At 39.0% G+C, this 18,521-nt stretch overlaps 1 pseudogene; it reads right to left on the bottom strand.

Annotated features, from left to right (window-relative positions):
* Positions 1 to 18,175, bottom strand: part of LOC104876740 — a 68,846-nt pseudogene extending 50,671 nt beyond the window's left edge.
* Between the last annotated feature and the right edge of the window lie 346 nt (positions 18,176 to 18,521).

Raw genomic sequence — 18,521 nt, 5'->3', positions numbered from 1 at the left:
AGAAAAAGAAAAAGAAATAATTCTGGCCTTCAGCACACATACTACAAATTAGACCTGAAAGATGCAAAAGGGCCACAGATATAAAATGCATCCCTTAAAAACCTAATAGGATGCTTTCGTTTTGAAAGACAAGGAAACAAATGAAGACATTATGCAACAGTGAGGTGGCAGGGAAGTGTGAAAAATGACAAGGTTACATTACGTGGAGAATATGGAACTCATTGAAGTTAATGTAGTGGGTTTGATATAAGTCGGGTATTGAGATAAGTGATGAGATATGGCTTTGCTGAATCTCATGTCCATTTTGGGAAAGAAGTGGAAAGTAGATAAATGAACTGCATTTGGAAATATGTCATTGGTCTGATTGAGAATATTGCTTAAATTTCTATCCACCAAATACTTCAGTGTGTACTGTATATAAATTGCAAATAAATTGCTGGGGACACACGGAACCCTCTACACTGCCCAATATGTCCTCATATAATGCTTCATGTGGTCTGAATGTCTGGTTACCCCAAAATACATGTTTTAGAACCTATTTCCCAAAGTGATGGTATGAGAAGGTGGAGTCCCTGGAAGTTAATTATTTGTATCATGAATTAAGAACTCTCAAAAATGACATATTTATCTTTTTCTATGAAACAGAGTCTCATCAATCATTAAGTTTCCCAGGTGGGATATGAATTTTTGATATTTGTACCTCAACTTCCCAGCATGCTAGGAATCCAAGTAGATACTTTCTTGCCCAGGCTACCCCATTTTTCCTTTCTACTCATCTGTGAATGGGCATCTAGGCTGTTTCCAGATCTTCATATTCATAAGTGGGTATGTATGTGTCAGTATAATATGATTAATTTAACTTTGGGGAAATAAACCCCACAGAAGTATAGGTGAATAAAATGGAATTTCTATGTTTACTTTTTAAACCAGTCTCTATACACACTTCCATAGATGTTATATTTCTGTGACATTCCTACAGATATTGTGGGTAGGTAGCTTCGAATATTTTGGAAAATGAAAGAATGCTTGCCATGCAAGATTGCTGGGAAACAGCAACTATGAAAACAGGGGCATTCATTTGGATTTTGAATACTTCCTCAAGTTACCAATTTTGCAAATAATGAACATTTATACCACATTTAAATACATATAGCATTACTTCCATAATTTGTTTGAGAAATCAGTCTTTTGAAAAAAACATATATATATCTATCTATTTATAGAGATAGATAGATGAGAGAGAGAGAGAGAGAGAGAGAGAGATCCTGTACTTGGCTGTCAGTCTTAACACAAATATTTTATATATACCTATAATTAATCACTGTGATATGATTCTTTTAATTCTTTTGGAAAGATATCCAGTAGAGGGATGGCTGAGTCAAATGGAACCTCTAGTCCCAGCTCTTTGAGGTATCGCCATATTGATTTCCATAGTGGTTGCACCAGTCTGCACTCCCATCAACAATGGAGAAGGGTTTCTTTCTCCCCACAACCCCGCCAACGTTTGTTATTGTTGGAATTCTTGATAGCAGCCATTATTTGTGGGTTGAGGTGGAATCTCAGTGTTGTTTTCATCTGCATCTCTCGAATAAGCAGTGATGTGAAACATTTTTTCATATATTTACTTGCTGCTTTTACTTCTTTGTCTGAGAAATATCTGTTAATTTCAGATGCCATTTTTGAATCGGGTCCTTATATTTGGGGGGCTGATTGTTTTGAGTTCTTTATATATTATAGATAATAATAGTCCTTTGTCTGAGGAGCATCTGGTAAAATTTTTTCCCACATTGTAGGTTGTCTCTGAGCTCTGATGATGGTTTCTTTTGCAGTGCAGAAGCTTTTTAATAAGATGAGATCCCATTTCTTGATTCTTTCTGCTAGTTCCCATGCTACTGAGGATTTGTTCATAAAGTCTTTTCCTATGCCAATGTCTTCAAGAGTTCTGCCTAACTTATCTTCCAGCAACTTTAGTGTTTCTGCTTTAATATTTAGATCTTTAAACCACTTGGATTTTAGTTTAGTGCATGGTGAAAGATAAGGGTCTGATTTTAATCTTTGGTAGGATGAGATCCAGTTTTTCCAATACCATTTATTAAAGAGGCTATCTTTCCTCCAGTGGGGATGGTTAGCTCCTTTGTCAAAGATGAGGTGGCTGAGTGCATGTGGAGTTGTTTTTGTGTCTTCCAATCTGTCCCACTGATCCTCAGGTCTCTTTTTTTGCCATTACCATGCTGTTTTTATCACAGTGGCTTTGTAGAATAGTTTCAAATGGGAAGTTGATATACCCACTGCCATGTCTCTGTTGCCTAGGATGACTTTTGCTATTCTAGGTCTCTTATGATTCCAAATGAATTTTTGGATTCTTTTTTCTACTTCTGTGAAATATATTGTTGGAATTTCAATCAGCATTGCATTGAATCTGTATAGCAGTTTTGGTAGTATGGTCATTTTCACTATGTTGATTCTTCCTACCCAGGAGCAGGGGATATCTTTCCATTTTCTTGTAGCCTCTTTGATCTCTTTTTTCAGAGTGTTGCAATTTTCAGTGTACCAGTCTTTTACTTCCTTCATTAGATTGATTCCTAGATACTTCATTTTTTAGATGCTATTGTGAAAGGAATTGTTTCCCTAATTTTTCTCTCAGTGAGTCTGTTATTTGTATACAAGAAAGCTATTGATATTTGAGAGTTGACCTTGTATCCAGCTACTCTGCTGAAAGTCTCAATTAAGTCTAGGAGTCTTTTGGTGGAATGTTTTGGGTCTTCAATGTAGAGAATCATATCATCAGCAAATAATGACAGTTTAACTTCTTCCTTTCCTATCTTTATTGCTTCACTTTCTTTCTCTTGTCTAATTGCTATGGCTAATGTTTCCAGAAGTATATTGAAGAGGAGTGGTGATAGTGGGCATCCTTGTCTGATTCCTGATTATAACATGAAGGTTTTCAGTTTTTGGTCATTTAATATGACATTGGCTGTTGGTTTTTAATAGATAGCCTTTATTAAATTGAGATATAGACCATCTATTCCAATTTTCTGCAGGGTTTTTGATCATGAATGGGTGTTTAATTTTGTCAAATGCTTTTTCTGCATCTATTGAGAGGATCATATGGTTTTTGTCCTTTACTTTGTTACTATAGTATATTACATTTATTGACTTACGTATGTTGAACCATTCTTGCATCCCTAGAATAAATCCTACTTGGTCAGGATGTATGGGCTTCTTGATGGTCCTCTGTATTCTGTTTGCTAGTATCTTATTAAGGATTTTTGCATCTATATTCATTAAGGAGACTAGCCTGTAGTTCTCTTTTTTAGTTGTATCTTTCCCTGGTTTGGGAATCAAAGTGATGCTTGCTTCTAGGAATGAATTTGGAAGTATTGCTTCCCTTTCAATTTCATTAAAAAGTTTGAAGAGTAATGGCAGTAGTTCTTCTCTAGATGTCTTGTAAAATTCAGCAGTGAATCCATCAGGACTGGGGGCTTTTCTTTGTTGGTAAATTTTTAATAACATTTTCAAATTCACTGATTGCAATTTGGGTGTTTAAAATGTTTTTGTCTTCTTTGTTCAACTTTGATAATTCATAAGTACTAGAAATCTGTCCATTTCTTCTCTGTTTTCCATGTTATTTGAGTACAGGTTCTCAAAGTAGGTATTAATGATCCTCTGGATTTCTGTTGAGTCTGTTATGACTTTGCCTTTTTCATTCCTGATTGCATGGATCTGAGCCTTTTTTTTCCTTTTTTTGATAAGGTTTGCTAAGGGTTTATCAATTTTATTTATTCTTTCAAAAAACCAACTCTTCGATTCATTTATTTTTTGTATCATTTTCTTAGTTTCTATTGCATTGATTTCTGCTCTAATCTTTATAATTTTCTCTCTTGTTCGAGCTTTGGGTTTTTCTTGCTCTTGTTTTTCTAGGAGTCTAAGAGTCATCGTTAGGTTGTTTATTTGAGCTTGCTCTGTTTTCCTAATGTGGGCATTCAGTGCTATGAATTTTCCACATAGAACTGCTTTCATTGTGTCCCATAGATTCCTGTATGTTGTATTGGCATTTTTGTTTATTTGTAAAAACTGTCTGATTTCTTCTTTAATTTCCTCTGTGATCCATTGATTGTTCAGTAGAGTGTTGTTCAGTTTCCATGTGTTTGTGAAGTTTCTACGGTTTCTTATGCTATTGATCTCCAGCTTCATCGCACTGTGATCTGATAATATACAGGGAATGACTTCAATTCTTTTGCAGTTACTCAAACATGTTCTGCGAGCTAGTATGTGATCTATCTTGGAGAATGACCGATGTGCAGCCAAAAAGATTGTATATTCTGATATTGTGGAGTGAAACACTCTATAGATGTCTATTAAGTCCATGTGTTCAAAAGCTTGGTTCAGTTATAGTATTTCATTGTTGATTTTTTGCCTAGATGATCTGTCTATTTGTGGTAATGGGTATTTAGATTCCCCACTATAATTGTATTAGTGCTTATTTGGTTTTTCATGTTTCTTAATATTTCTTTTATTTTGTTGGGGCATTAATATTTGGTGCACTCAGAAATGGACAACCATATTGGTCTAGAAATGTTAATGTATTTTATTTTATTTTTTTCCCTGTGTACAGGGTAACACATCGTACTAAATATGTAAGGTCATATCTACGTGGGTTTGATTACAGAAACTAATAAAGTATTCTCTAAATAATGAAAAAAGAATAAGAAAAGACTATAAGAGCAAGAAGCAATTTAAATATGTTCAGGGACCATTTTCATCTCCAGAATTAAGGATTATTTTGATGTTACATCATTGCCTTTTCTCTTTTACTTTCCTTTTTAGTTTTATTTTAGGATTCCCTATTTTTAATGTTCATACAGAGATTTCTTTAACTGAAATACCAAATAGTTTCTTTGGTGTGAAAAACTATAATAATACACATGATCCTAATGAGACAATTAATAATGTGAAATAGGAAGTAAAGGACTAAAGGTGTAAGGAAATTGGGAAGGGTGGGGGAAAGGTAATAAGGGAGAGGAAAAAAATATGAGAAACTGAAAAAATGGAAATAAAGTGTTTGTAAATGGGGAGGGGAGGAGGGGGTGAAGGGAGGGCAGGGACAAGGGGAAAAATGAGAATCAAGACCTATTATGTAAAGGTACAGAATCCCAATGATGTATGTAACTGTATTTGTATACCTAGATTGTACCAATAACCTCAATAAAAAAGAAAAAAAAACAAACAATATTTGGTGCACATATGTTTATGATTGTCATCTCTTCCTCTTGAGTTGTTCCCTTTATAAGGAGGTAGTGGCCTTCTTTGTCTCTTTTAATCCATTTTGGTTTGAAATTTACTTTGTGAATAAGATTGCTACCCTTGTTTTTTTTCTGGGCTCCTATCACATGGAGAATTGTTTTCCATCCTTTCATTTTCAGTCTATGGGCTCTTTTTGCACTAGGTGTGTTTCTTGTATACAACATATTGTTGGATTTTGCTTCTTAATCTGTTTTCCAGTCTATTTCTTTTGACTGGTGAATTGAGGCCATTGGCATTGATGGTTATAACTGATATGTTCTGACTTACTATTGTCATGTTCTTGTCCTTTTGTTGACTCTTTAATTTTTCACCTTCTCCTTTTAGTTTCTTGCCTTGCCTATTTGATTTGATCTGTTGGGCCTCATAGTGTTGGTACCTTCATTGTCTTTTTCTAGGATATTGTTTAGAATTCCATGTAGCACTGGCTTGTTGCTCATGAAGTTTCTCAGGTGTTCTTTGTCATGGAAGTATCTTATTTTGCCGTCCATTTTGAAAGAGAGTTTTGCAGGATACATCAGTCTAGGTTGGAGGTTGTTTTCTTTTAGGACTTGAAATACCTCACTCCAGGCTCTCCTTGACCCAAGGGTTTGTGTTGAAAAGTCTGCTGTGATTCTGATGGGCTTTCCTTTGCATGTGATTTGTTTCTTTTCTCTTACTGCTTGTAGTATTTTGTTCTTCTGTTGGGTTTCTGGGATCTTGATTATTATATGTCTAGGTGTAGATTTTTTTGATCGTGGCTAGTTGGAGTCCTATATGCCTCACTTATCTGTATGTCTAATTCTTTCCTTCTGTTTGGGAAGTTTTCTGTCATTAATTCTGTGAACAGATTTTTTAAGTCATTTGTGTTTTCTCCTGCTACTTCACGAATTCCTATCAGTCTTATGCTATTCTTCTTTGCATCGTCTAGGAGTTGTTGGATAGATTTCTCATGATCCCTTACTGTTTTTAAGAGACCTCTCTTTTCATGGTCACTGACTGCAATCCTATCTTCTATATTTGAAATTCTATCTTTGCAATCTTTTATTCTGTTGCATACACTTTTGATAGAGTTTTTAATCTCCTGGATATCTGTTTGAATCTGTTTTATGGATTCCATTTCTTTCCTATGTTGGGCATTCATTGTTTCTATTTCTTTCTTATGCTGGGCCTTCATGGCTTCTATCATGGTCCTGAGCTCATCTATTGTTTTCTCAGTTTCTGTTCTAGAGTCTCAAGTCATGACTTTCATTTTGCTCACCATCTCTATGGTTATCTGGGAAATTATTTCTGTTTTGAATTTTTCTAGAGCCCAATTGATCTGTTTTGTTACTTCCTGTGCTATGGGTTCAGGGTGTCCTGCTGGTTCACTATCAGGCTTTTCATCCTCATTTGCCCTACTGTTTGCCATTGGTGAACTGGAAGTCTGCCTTTGTATCTTGCTTAAGTGTTTTCTCATTTTTATTTTTGTTATTGGGTTGTCCTTGGTTTAATTTCTGGGCTATTACTTAAATCTTGCTGATATAGTTGCTCTTTAGCCTTTGAGTCTCTAATGATTCATAGACATTCTCATTTTCATAATTTCAGAGAAAACAACTCATTAAATCAATGACAATCCTTTATCCCAATTCATCCAATCAGCAGCACAATAGGATCAAGCACGACTTGTAAATTGACCACTTATGTTAGTCATTAATCTATCACCTTAAACCATGTGAATTAAATTAAAATCAAGAAGCAGCCCAAAATATGTTTGCAGTGAATAAGCTCTTCAATATATAGCATCTTTACCATTTAGGATAGGGGCTGAGACAGAGTTAGGATGAGAGGAATGGATAAGTGAAAGAATTGGAGGTTTCAAGTGAAGCCAGAGGACATAGAATGACCATACAATCTTTATGAAACTATTAAATTCAAAAGGGATAGACAGAGTGCAAGAATAAGGACAAGAATATATCCCCTTAACAGTAATAGGGGCTAACTTTCCCTTGAAAGTGTTGACCCATGAGTGAGGTAAATGACAGAAGAAAAGAACCTAAAGAAAAAAGAAAAAAATGATAAAAGAAGAAATCTGAGTTAGGGCAGGATCAGGAACAGAAAGGGAGATGAGGGATAATGTGGTGGAGCAAGAGAGTGAGTTGGAGAAAGAGGACAGAAGAAAGAAAGAATTTGCAGAGTGGAATGAGGGAAAGAAAGAAAAAAATGAATTTGAAGGGCCTCTTTCAGACTATATCTCTACTGTCATAATATACCACATGCGCAGCCATGTGCAGAACCAAGTCCCCTGATCTCAGCTAACCAATGGCAGACCCTCTCAATGCAGACTGAGTTCGGACTGCAAGTCTCAGATTGAGTTCCCCAACCTCCTGAAGGGTTGAACTCCACACAGTTCTGCTACAGGTTTTCCCCGCCCTTTCTTTAAAGATGTTGAAAGTTGGGAGCTCAGAAAAATACCCTTTATGACCACCTCTGCCTCTGCAGAGTGGGTCCAAAGACTGGCACAATCAGGAGGTCTGAGAGTGGGGGTGGGGGGTCAGTGGTGCCCACGTGGCTACCTTCCTTGTGCTGGAGTGATGGCAGTGGCGCAGGCAGGGGAGGGTGCGGCTACTTGGTCCCACAGGTTGGGCCCAAGCAGGCTGGAGGGAGAGCAGATCTCAGAGCAGCCTTCCCAAATCTCACCTTCCTTGCACTGGACTGGATTCCATTTCTTTCCTATGTTGCCCATTCATGGTTTCCATTTCTTTCCTATGCTGGGCATTCATGACTTCCATCATGGTCCTAAGCTCACATATTTTTTATCTGTTTCTGTTCTAGAGTCTCTAATTGTGTCTTTAATTCTGCTCACTATCTCTGTACTTATCTTGTAAATTATTTCTGTTTTGAATTTTTCTAGAGACTCATTTATCTATTTTGTTACTGCCTGTGCTATCCATTCAGGGTGTCCAGATGGTTGATTATCAGACTTTTCCATCTCATTTCCCCCAGAATTTGCCTTTGGTGATCTAGAAGTCTATGTTTGCACCTTGCTGAGGTGTCTTCTCATTTGTATTTTTGTTGTTGGGTGTTTTTGGTTTAATTCCTGGGTTGATACTTCAATATTGCTTATTGTAAGTACTTTTGTTGCTTGTATTTGGAACCTTTATGGATTAATTGCTTCTCAGAGGTGTCTTCCAGATTTGGCTGGTCTTTAGATTTTGAGCCTCTAATGACTCTTAGGCCCTCTCATTTTTAGTATACCAGGAAGGATGACTGATTAGATCAATCACAACACCTTAGCCCAAATGATACAATCAGCAATAACAATAGCATCAAGCACAGCTCAGAAAAATGACAATTTGTGGCAATCATTCATCTATTACCTTTAACCATGTTAATTAAATCAAAACTGAGAACCAGCCCAAAATATGTTTATAGTGAATGAATTCTTCAATATAGCAACTTTATCCATTGGGATGGGGATTTAGAGGGAGTTGGGGAGAAAGGGATAGATAGGTAGAAGGATAGGGAAAAGTTATAAGTGAGACCAGAGGACACAGGAAGGTCACACAAACTCGGAAACTCTTGAAGATAAGGGGAAAAGAGAACAAAAGATCAAAGACAAGAACAGAACAACCTCACAGCCATAGGGAAGCTAGAAACTGTATTTACTTTCCTTTAAAAGTAGTGATAATTGAGAGAAGGAAAAAGAGAAAAAAAGAAAAAGAAAGAAAAAGAAATCTGAATTAGGACAGGAATAGGAACAGAAAGGGAGACAGATGAAGAACAAGGTGAGAAAGAGGGAGGGAGGGAGGGAGGGAGACAGAGAGAGAGGGAGAGAGGAAAAAGAAAAAAAAAGAAATAAAAAAGAAATATAAAATGAAATCTTGACTTGCCATGTGGAGGTACATGATCCCAACAATGAATGTAACTGTACTGTATCCCTAAAATGTACCAATAAACTCAATTAAAGCTGGAAAAAAATGAAATCTTTAAAATTAAAAATAAGAGAAAAAATAACTTTGAAAATAAAAAATTAAAATGAAGGGCCTCCTTCAGGGTATATCTCTACTGTCACAATAGATAACATGGGCAGCAGTTTGCAAATCTAAGTCAATTATTCTCAGCAAGCCAGCAGCAGACACCTGAGATTAGAGCTGATTTCTGGCTGGAAGGCCCCAGTTGAGCTCTCTAACCTCCTGCTGGTTGAAATTCTGCAAGGTTCTACTATAGGTTCCGTTGTCTTTCCTCTGAAGATAGTCCAGGTTCCAATGGGAGGTGATGATCCCTCCAACTTACCAACTATGGTAGTCTGGTGTGCCTTTAATACAGAGATTTTCTTCATTTTTCCAGTGGGCATCAATTTTCATTGAGGAGCCTCAGAGAGGCCCTCTTTCTTTTGCTCACTTCTGCTCTATCTTCTGGAGCTCAAAATAATATCCTTTATGATCCCCCTGAACCTTTGTGGTGTGGGTCCACATATCTGTGAAGCCCAGTGGCCAGAGGCTAGGGTTGGGGTGCAGTTCAGTTCTGTTGCTGGCACCCATGCAGCTCAGCTCCTTGGCTCCTCAGTGGCCTGTGCAGCTCAGCTCCTCAGCTCTTGAGCTTGCTTCTTTCTTCCTTTCTCTTTCTTTTTTCCAGACTGGCATTGCTAGCACTATGTATCCCAGACTGTCTTGGAACTTGTGGTGATATTCCTGCATTATAGCCTCTCAAATACTGGGATTACAGGTGTGTCTCACCATACCTGGTAGACCTTTCTTTCAATCCCAATGGCAGTAATCATCCCTTATCCTGAGTTTAGCAATGTGCACACATATTTTCATTTGAGCAATTTCCTCTCTTCACAGAGCAGTGTTAGCCTGAGGAGATAAGGTTTGGCTCTGAGATCCTGTATCCCAGACATTTATAAAATTGAGGTCCTCCAGATCTGCTGGAGTGATGAATAAGACCAGGGATCCCAAACAACACAGTCTCCCACTGGAATCAGGGTCTCCTCATAACTTCCTCTCTCCCACATAGGTGGAGACACAGCTGTGGGCTGGTTGGGTGGCAGTGAAGAGACAGGGTGCTAGGTACTCAAGGTAGATCTGCCTGAGATGGGTGGGAGGGACAGAGTGTCCACGGCACCGAGACCAGGAGATGCTCTGATCAGAGCAGTGGGGAGGTGCCAGCCTCCATTGCTGTTCCCACTGCTTCTGCCCCGACTTTACCCAAACCATCCTGTCCTGTCAGAACACCTGACCCACAACCTCACTACTGCCTGGCTGGAAGGTCTCCCTGGGTCCCTCTTGCACAGACTTCAGCCAGTAGACATCCTAAATTGTGATAATCTACCCTGCTGGATGGCTCTCAGCACTGTGCTAGGGATCTGAGCTTGGGCACCTGGAAATAAAGCCCTCTCGTCCCAGGCCACCTGATTGGACAGTTCATATAGCCCATCCCTCAACACTGACAGGGTTGTGCACCACTGCCAGCCCTCTGAGACTAGAGTGACAACAGAAGTAAATCTTTCACACTATGAGAGCTTGTATCCCAGACACTTCTTGACCAGTTTGTCCTAGCCTGCATTTAAGCAGAGTTTACTCCTAGCTTTACAGAGCTTCTGTCATTTTTTATTTTTAAGACAGGGTTTTGCTATGCAATTTAGTCTGTTTTTGAACTCACTAAGTAGCCCAGGCTGGTCTTTAACACACTGTGATTCTCCTGCATCTGCCTTCCCAGTGCTGGGCTTAGAGGGATGCACCACCATGCCTGGCTACTCAAACCTCTTACTGGACTCAGTGGACTCTTCCTGTGTGTTGCTCTTCCAAAAGGGATCATATGTGTGCTAAGAAAGTTTCAGAGTTAATTTGCCATGGAGAAATCACTGTAAGAGAACATGCTGAGTCCAGACAAGGCCAGGATGCCCCAGAAGAGAGGGAAGCCCTGCTGTTGTGAGAGGTGAGAAATTAGGAATATGGTAGTTGTTTTCATGAATAATAGTAACTCATACTGTATCTCTTGATTTACACATTTTAAGCTAAGACAATATATGTCAATAAGGCATAAAATTACTAAATAAACACAGTTCCTGGTATTGAGGCAAAGAAACGTAAGGATTTCAGACTGTCAGTTCTCTGTGCCCTGCAGTTCTCTCTTCAAAAGATGAAATTTTCCAACATTCAACACATTAATATTTCTAGAAGGAAAATATTACTTACAGTCATGCAGCACTCTGGATTAATACCTTGTTTGACACAAGATATGCATAGGATATTAGTAAAGCACACTGGTGGTGTGTCTTGTTGAATCATGGAGTTGTGACAGAAGGGACCTTATCTTTTCCCTCCTTCCTCTCTGGCATCTGTTTTGTTCTGTGCTTCCTGGTTCTCATAGAGCAGTTATCTTTCTTTCTTCATTCTCTTTCAATGTTATATTTTTCTCTTTTAGTCAAATAACAACTGACATCAATTTCTGAAGTCATGAGCTAAAATACATCTTTTATTTTTAAATTCTATATGTCAGGTATTTTGTACCTACACCAAAAAATTTATAGTAGATGTCTGAACAAAATGAACTCCACAATACATCAACCCTTTCTTTAGGGTTTTTTCTATGAGTTTTCTTTATAACTGCTCTTCACAGATTTTCTTCATATGAACATTTCAGTATGACTGCAGAAACTCAGCATTTCAAAACCACTTTCCAGGTAAAGCACCATGGTAAGCAGTAAGAACCTCTGAAAGGACAAATCTCCAGTACAATTTAACCATATGTCACCTGCTATCCACTGCTATGCAGCTTGTGGCTGTCACCACTCCTTCTAGAGCTGTTCTGAGCAGCTGGAGGCCACACACTAAAGAGCGGCTCAGGAGAACCCAGTGGGATGGTCACTACCACTCCTCTTTTGGTTCACTGTAGTTTGAGTCACTGGACTTAAGGCTCTGCTCCCCTCTGCAATTTATTCATCTGCCTTAAACCAATATTGATGAGTTATGAACTAAATATCCTTGAATCAAGTCTTTGAATTTAAACCAGGAGTCCTTGTTTTCTTTCTGTCCTTATTAAAGAAGAAGAAAAAGACAATTCTAGGATGGTGTATATGAATTCAAAACATTAGAATTATTACTTACTGGAAAACAGAGATACCATGAAACTTATGCCCATATTATGAATGTACTGAAAATAGCTAATTGAATGAGATCATCATTTTTTCTTGTGTATTGTTGGTTCCCTCACCATTCCAATTGATGCTCTGTGCCTAGGGATTCAGATATTCTGTTTGCCATTTTAGAACAAACTTTTGATCCTCTCACAACTCTATAGGCCCATCTAATTATATATATAGTCAATTAATAATTAGTTATAAGTACATCTCTTCCAAACAGTGTGGTTCCCTAAATATTTAATATTAATATTAATATTTAATAATTTCTTTAATTCAATTGTTTATTTGAAATTGTGTTATGGTGAATATGGTGAGCTCTAGGGACAAATTTATTGTAGCTATTCTACACAGCCTGTTACACCAGAGGAGCTATGAAAACACACATGGAATATTATGTTACTGAATCATAGTGTAGGGATTCTGATATGAGAAGTTCAAAGACCCTTTAAAGACCTTATATGAAACGTCTCTGTTTCATGTCATAGTAAGATTATTAGTGTCTGGGAAACTAGTCATAATTTCCTGAGAGAGTATTATCTGAAATCCACAAAGACCAAATAATGATTAAAGGATAGATTTTGTAAAAGTAATTTTTATCTGTAATAAACAAGAGGGATGAGGCTAAGCATGGTGACACATGCCTGTTATCCCAGCACTCGGGAGGCTGAGGCAGGAGGATCGCTATGAGTATGAGACCAACCTGGACTACATAGTGAGTTCCAGGTCAATCTTAACTACATAGTGAGACCCTGTCTCAAAAAAACAAAAACAAACAAACAAGCAAAAACACAAGAGGGATGAAAGGATAAGACACATCCACTGCACATGTGTGAAAGAAAAAATGGCCTGAGATTAAGTTGATATTCAAAACAAAAATACCTATCAGTCCTATCAGTATACCATATAATTATTTAATCATAATGGAAGATATTTTGTATGCTATTTAGAATTATTTGTGACCCGAAGTCACAAGAGAGGAGCAAAATCCCACTCCCTTCTGTAATGAGAAAAAAACAATCGCCAGACACATCCCCATACTTAAAGCCATTCATCTAACAGCTACATTGGGTACCTGAGCTAGCTGAATAACAAGACATACAGAATAGGCAAAAATTCCAGGCTGCTTCCAAACCTACAAGGTTTTTAAATTTCCCCACTTCTACAACCCACACCAGGGTAGATAATTCTTTCCAAATTTTTTGAATTCTGCCATTGCAGCTCAACTTTTACTGTTCCACTCCATATGGACTTCATTATATAATGTGTGGATTCCTTTCTTTGGTGCTCTCAGGTGACATGCAGCCTAGACAGGCCAGATTAAAAGACTTTCCATCTAATGCTCTGTTTGTTTTCCTCTGCCATGCACTTCTCCACAGACAATTGTCACGGTCTTCTCCAGAAAGCCAACCTGAAAGAGTATTGGGAATCTTGGAGGATTTGTGAGGAATTCAGAGATTGTAACCCATTATGAGCAAGGATTCCCTACAAATCCTCTCTGCCCAAAGAGAAGACAACTCCTGCAAAGGGGAAGGATCTCCCAGGCTTGGAGGAGACAGGACTGGACAGGGATGCCTTTAGTCCTTTGACTTCAAGACCATGGGGCGGGGGGAAAGACCATGTGGATGAGGGTAGGAGCTGGTTGCCAACAGTGTGAAACCAGTGTATGGCCCTGAGGTAAATATAGCCAGATGTTTTCCCAGAATCAATGTAATGTAGATCTGGGAGGGGAAGAGTGTTTCCTCTTGAGCAAGTCAGGTGCTACTTGTCTGGAGGCAAACTGTTCAACCAGAAGTCTCTGCTCAGACATCAATACTGTCCCTGTTCTGTTTCCATGAAAAAGTAAACTGAGTAATACATCCTTATTTGAAAAGGCTATGTTTCAATGTCCCCAATGTATGCCTCCAACACAACACTGATATTAATAGCTACATAAACCATATATTTATTGCTTTCTCCCACACGTACAAAACTATGATAAAATTTAATTGATAAATTTTGCACAGGAAGAGATTAATAGCACTACTTAATGTTGAACTAGATATATAATAACAATATGGTACAATCAACGTCATGTGAATGTGGTGTCCTTCTCTGAATGGTGCCAGAGTCTGGGTTCTGAAGTCTGCTTTTAGAGGAGATTCTTAGGACCTTTCTGTCCCAGACAAAGAATTGAACAAAACAAGCATAAGCAGTATCAAAGTTTCATGTGTATTAAATATGGGAAAACTAGAGAACAGTAGGAGGAAATGGGCTCTGCAGAGTAAGTTAGGGCTGAGTAAAAGGGGAGGAAAAAATAAAACAGCATAAGGTGCAATACCATGAAGATGCATAGTGCAAGTACTTAATAGTGACTATCCCTTTTTCATATTTCCCAATTTGGCATCAGATCCAGACCATCCTATCAAAAACCTGCTCAAGTTTTTATGAGAAGTTCACAGTCAGAGCTCTGAGAACTGCTTTTCTCCTGTGGAATCTTGCCACATCTCTTTTCCCAATTAGTTTTAGCCACACCATACATTAATGCCTTATGAATGTCTGACTTTCTACTTTTAATCAGCAATGCCAAATCAAACTTTATAAGTGGGAATTTTTCTTCTTGGGAGTCAAGTGGCTTCCAAACTTCCTCAGGCCTAGAGCATGAATGGCTCCCCCACTGCTCCTTCACCCAGGGGAATGAACAAATAATGCAAATCCGGGCACCAGAAAGTCAACCCCACTTTAATTCACTTAGTTAAGAGGGGAGGACATCTGTGTCTGGGAAGGGATGGACCTAGTATGAAACTGTCTGCTGTTCTGTTGTGGAAGGAATTGGTGACACACACACATAGAGATGTAGAATGGAAGTAAAATAATAAAGGGTTTATTTTGCTGGCAAAAGGCCAATCATACTAAAAGCAATGCCAGTGATTGACCCTGACTGGGTTGCAGCTTCCTCTTTTATAGGTTTTACAGCCATGATCTCATTTAGGTGGCAACATCTCACTTCCTCAGTTCACATTACTCATGTACAAATAACAGTGACAAGACAGTTAACATTAACCCTGATGTAACAATTCCTTGTAGTTAGACAGTTTACCTTAAGAATCATCCAGCTATCTATTCTCTATCTATTCTAGTGCACAGGGAGTGGGTGTTCAAGTCAGGGATAAGGCCAGATGTCCCATTTCATGGTCAATGCCTCTGGTGTCTGTTAATTTTGAACTAAACAAAGCAGATTGCTGTTAGAGACAGCAGAAGTCATTTTACATTTTCCTAACATTTTGTAGGTTTTTAGATTATTACAAAAGTTCTTTCTATCACTTCCACTATCTTCTCTCCCAAACGTTGCTTGTTATGAATAATCCCAATGCACCTGAACTTGGTGAGATGATGACCTGAGGCAAATAAGCCACTCCATTTCCTCAGAGCTAGCTTTAAGTAAATCCTTTTTACCAAAAGGTATGGCTTCCCTTTATTAAAAACAGCTAAATTAGATAAAAATGAATATACAGTTGGAGATGGATTGGGCCCTCAAAGAAGCACAAAAAATAAAGATATCAAGATTGTGGCTGGAGGTGCAAGATGGAGACACAACGGCCAGGCGTGCATGTTCCCCTAAGGAATGCATCAACTTGAGATTATAGTCTAATTAGCACCACCTAGTCAGATAAGCATCAGATGTCCTGTCAGGAGACCAGAGTATGTGAACCAGACCCTTCACAACAATGCCTCTCTTCTTTCCATTTACTCATCACATAGCTCATTTTCCTATTGGATCGACAGATCAAAGTAAACTAGGTAGCTATACTTGTAATCCCATAGGTTTACTGTAGTTTGACCCATACTGTTCACACATTGTGACTCTGCTCTTTAGAGCCTTAGTGGCAACCCATTCAGAACCCCTTCTGGAATCCAGGAACTATTTTCCTTTTTATTTCCAATGAAATTATAACTTCCTCCATTGGTTTGCAGCTTCATTGCAAGACCATGATCTAGGCACATTTGACAACTCACAGGTCAGGAGTTATATTTCTTCTGTATCACCTTGATTTTGTCTGCAGCAAGCAAATGAACCTAAGCATATGTGGCTAAGTGGCTAGTAACAATTTTGGTGGTCACAAAAGTACATTAAGTCCCTGCTGTTAAGAGGCATACATCATTACAGTCTCTTGTGAGGTGGGACTGACTGTTCCTGGCTAGCTGAACCAATGGTCAGGACTCCAGGGATATTCCAATAGCTGAGGGAGACATTGTGCACCCAGCAACCTTCCTTCTTTTCCTGCTCATAGCATCAGCTGCTTATAAACTCTTTTGATGGTAAAAGAAGAAAGGTTGTTTAGGGAGCTGATAAACTCTGCCTGGTTTCCTGTTGGAAAATTCACTCTAGGACCTACTACCTCCATAATTTGGAGCTCCTCTTAGGACATTCCACATTGCCATTTGGGGGAGGTAAGGGCCTTTAATGTTTGGGGCCATTTTAAACCTATTGCAAGACATTTTGGCCACTGATTGGTCATCAGTGGTATTTATGGTGAGGCAAATGCCTTCACCATTTGTACCTATTTGGACCGATAGCAGGGCATTTTGGGGCACTGATTCATGTTAGTTGAAATTCAGAAAAATTCCTACTCATTAGGTTGGTTTCTTTGGTACACTGTCATTTCTTTTTGTTTCTTTTATCTTTCTCTTCTTTTTTATTTAAATTTAATTTATTGGTACATTCTAGGTAGACAGTACAGTTACATTCATTACTAGGATCTTGTATATCTTTCTCTTCTTATAATCATCTTTCTTCTAGAATGGCCAGCAGAGTTTCAGTACCATTTAGAGTTATGTAAGCCATTTGGGGCTTCAAGTTGCACTGATGATTTATTTTACTTTATTTTTTTAACATGGTATCACTGTAGTTCAGGCTGGCCTTGAAATCACTGTGTAGTCCAATTCTCCTGCCTCAGCCTCCTGAGTGCTGAGATTACAGGTGTATGCCACAACACCTGGCTGCCCCAGGTTTTAACACATTTTAAATTGTGTTAAAGACATTTGAGTTTAAGACATTTCTCATGGTGTTAAAATTTTATCATAGTTGGTAAGAAGTTTTCACATTTTGTTTTAGCTCTATTGTTCAAGGCCTCTCTGAGGAAAAGAAAGAAAGATAGAGGGGGGAAGAAAGAGAGAGGGGAGGGAGGGAGAGAGAGAGAAAGAGGGAAGAAGGAAGGAAGGAAGGAAAAGAAAGAGTAAACCAAGAAAACAAAAAAAAGCAAGCCATCTATAGTCAGATTTCTCTATTTTTTTCTAATCAATTTTCAGCAAACAAGATTTGACAGATATTTTCAAACAGAAAGACTTAAGGAATCAAGGACTGTTAGCTAAAATGAAGGAAAATTTAATAACATCTCAACCCCAGTAACAAACTCCCCCAAATTAACCAAGTAACTGCTATTATCAGTAGCACAGAAGCCTAGTGTGGTAAGTACAGGGTCCTGAGAGGAGAGGGGGCGAGGGAAAGGAGAGAGGGACAGAGGGGGACAGGGGGAGAGAGGGACAGCAGAACAGAGGGGAGAGGACAGAGGGACAGTGGGGAGAGGGCCCTTATACTCAGGTCTGACCGCTAATTTGCAAGTCAGCACTGCTAAGGATCTCCACCTGGCTTGGCCCTGCCCAGACTGAGTTCACCATCATTCCCGTCCCAAAACGTGGGCTCCTTCCTGGTCCACCTTCCAGCGAGCGGGCAGGCGCTCTGGTGGACTGGAGAGGCCTCGGGATCCGCCACCGTGGGTCCTTCACCTTCATGGCCCACAGTGGCTTTCCAGGGAGCCCCTGTCTCCTTGGTCAGTGTTTCAAGACCGTGGGGGGGGCATGGCACCGCCAAAGGCCCTCAAGTGCTGTGTTACCGGCAAATGTCCCAGCCCTATGGCAGGACCCACTTGGGGGCGCACTGGGGACAGTCTGCCAAGGAGAGATGGTGAGACATATCGTTTTTATGATATCACCAAAAGACATGATTTCAAAATATCCAGAAGTAGGCCGGGCGTGGTGGCTCACGCCTGTAATCCCAGCACTTGGGAGGCTGAGGCAGGAGGATCACTGTGAGTTCGAGACCAGCCTGGACTACATAGTAAATTCCAGGTCAGTCTCA

This window comes from Fukomys damarensis, unplaced genomic scaffold (genome assembly GCF_012274545.1).
Source record: "Fukomys damarensis isolate Sample0158 unplaced genomic scaffold, DMR_v1.0_HiC HiC_scaffold_33, whole genome shotgun sequence".
Lineage (NCBI taxonomy): Eukaryota > Metazoa > Chordata > Mammalia > Rodentia > Bathyergidae > Fukomys > Fukomys damarensis.
This window is presented reverse-complemented; position numbering and strand designations above follow the sequence as displayed.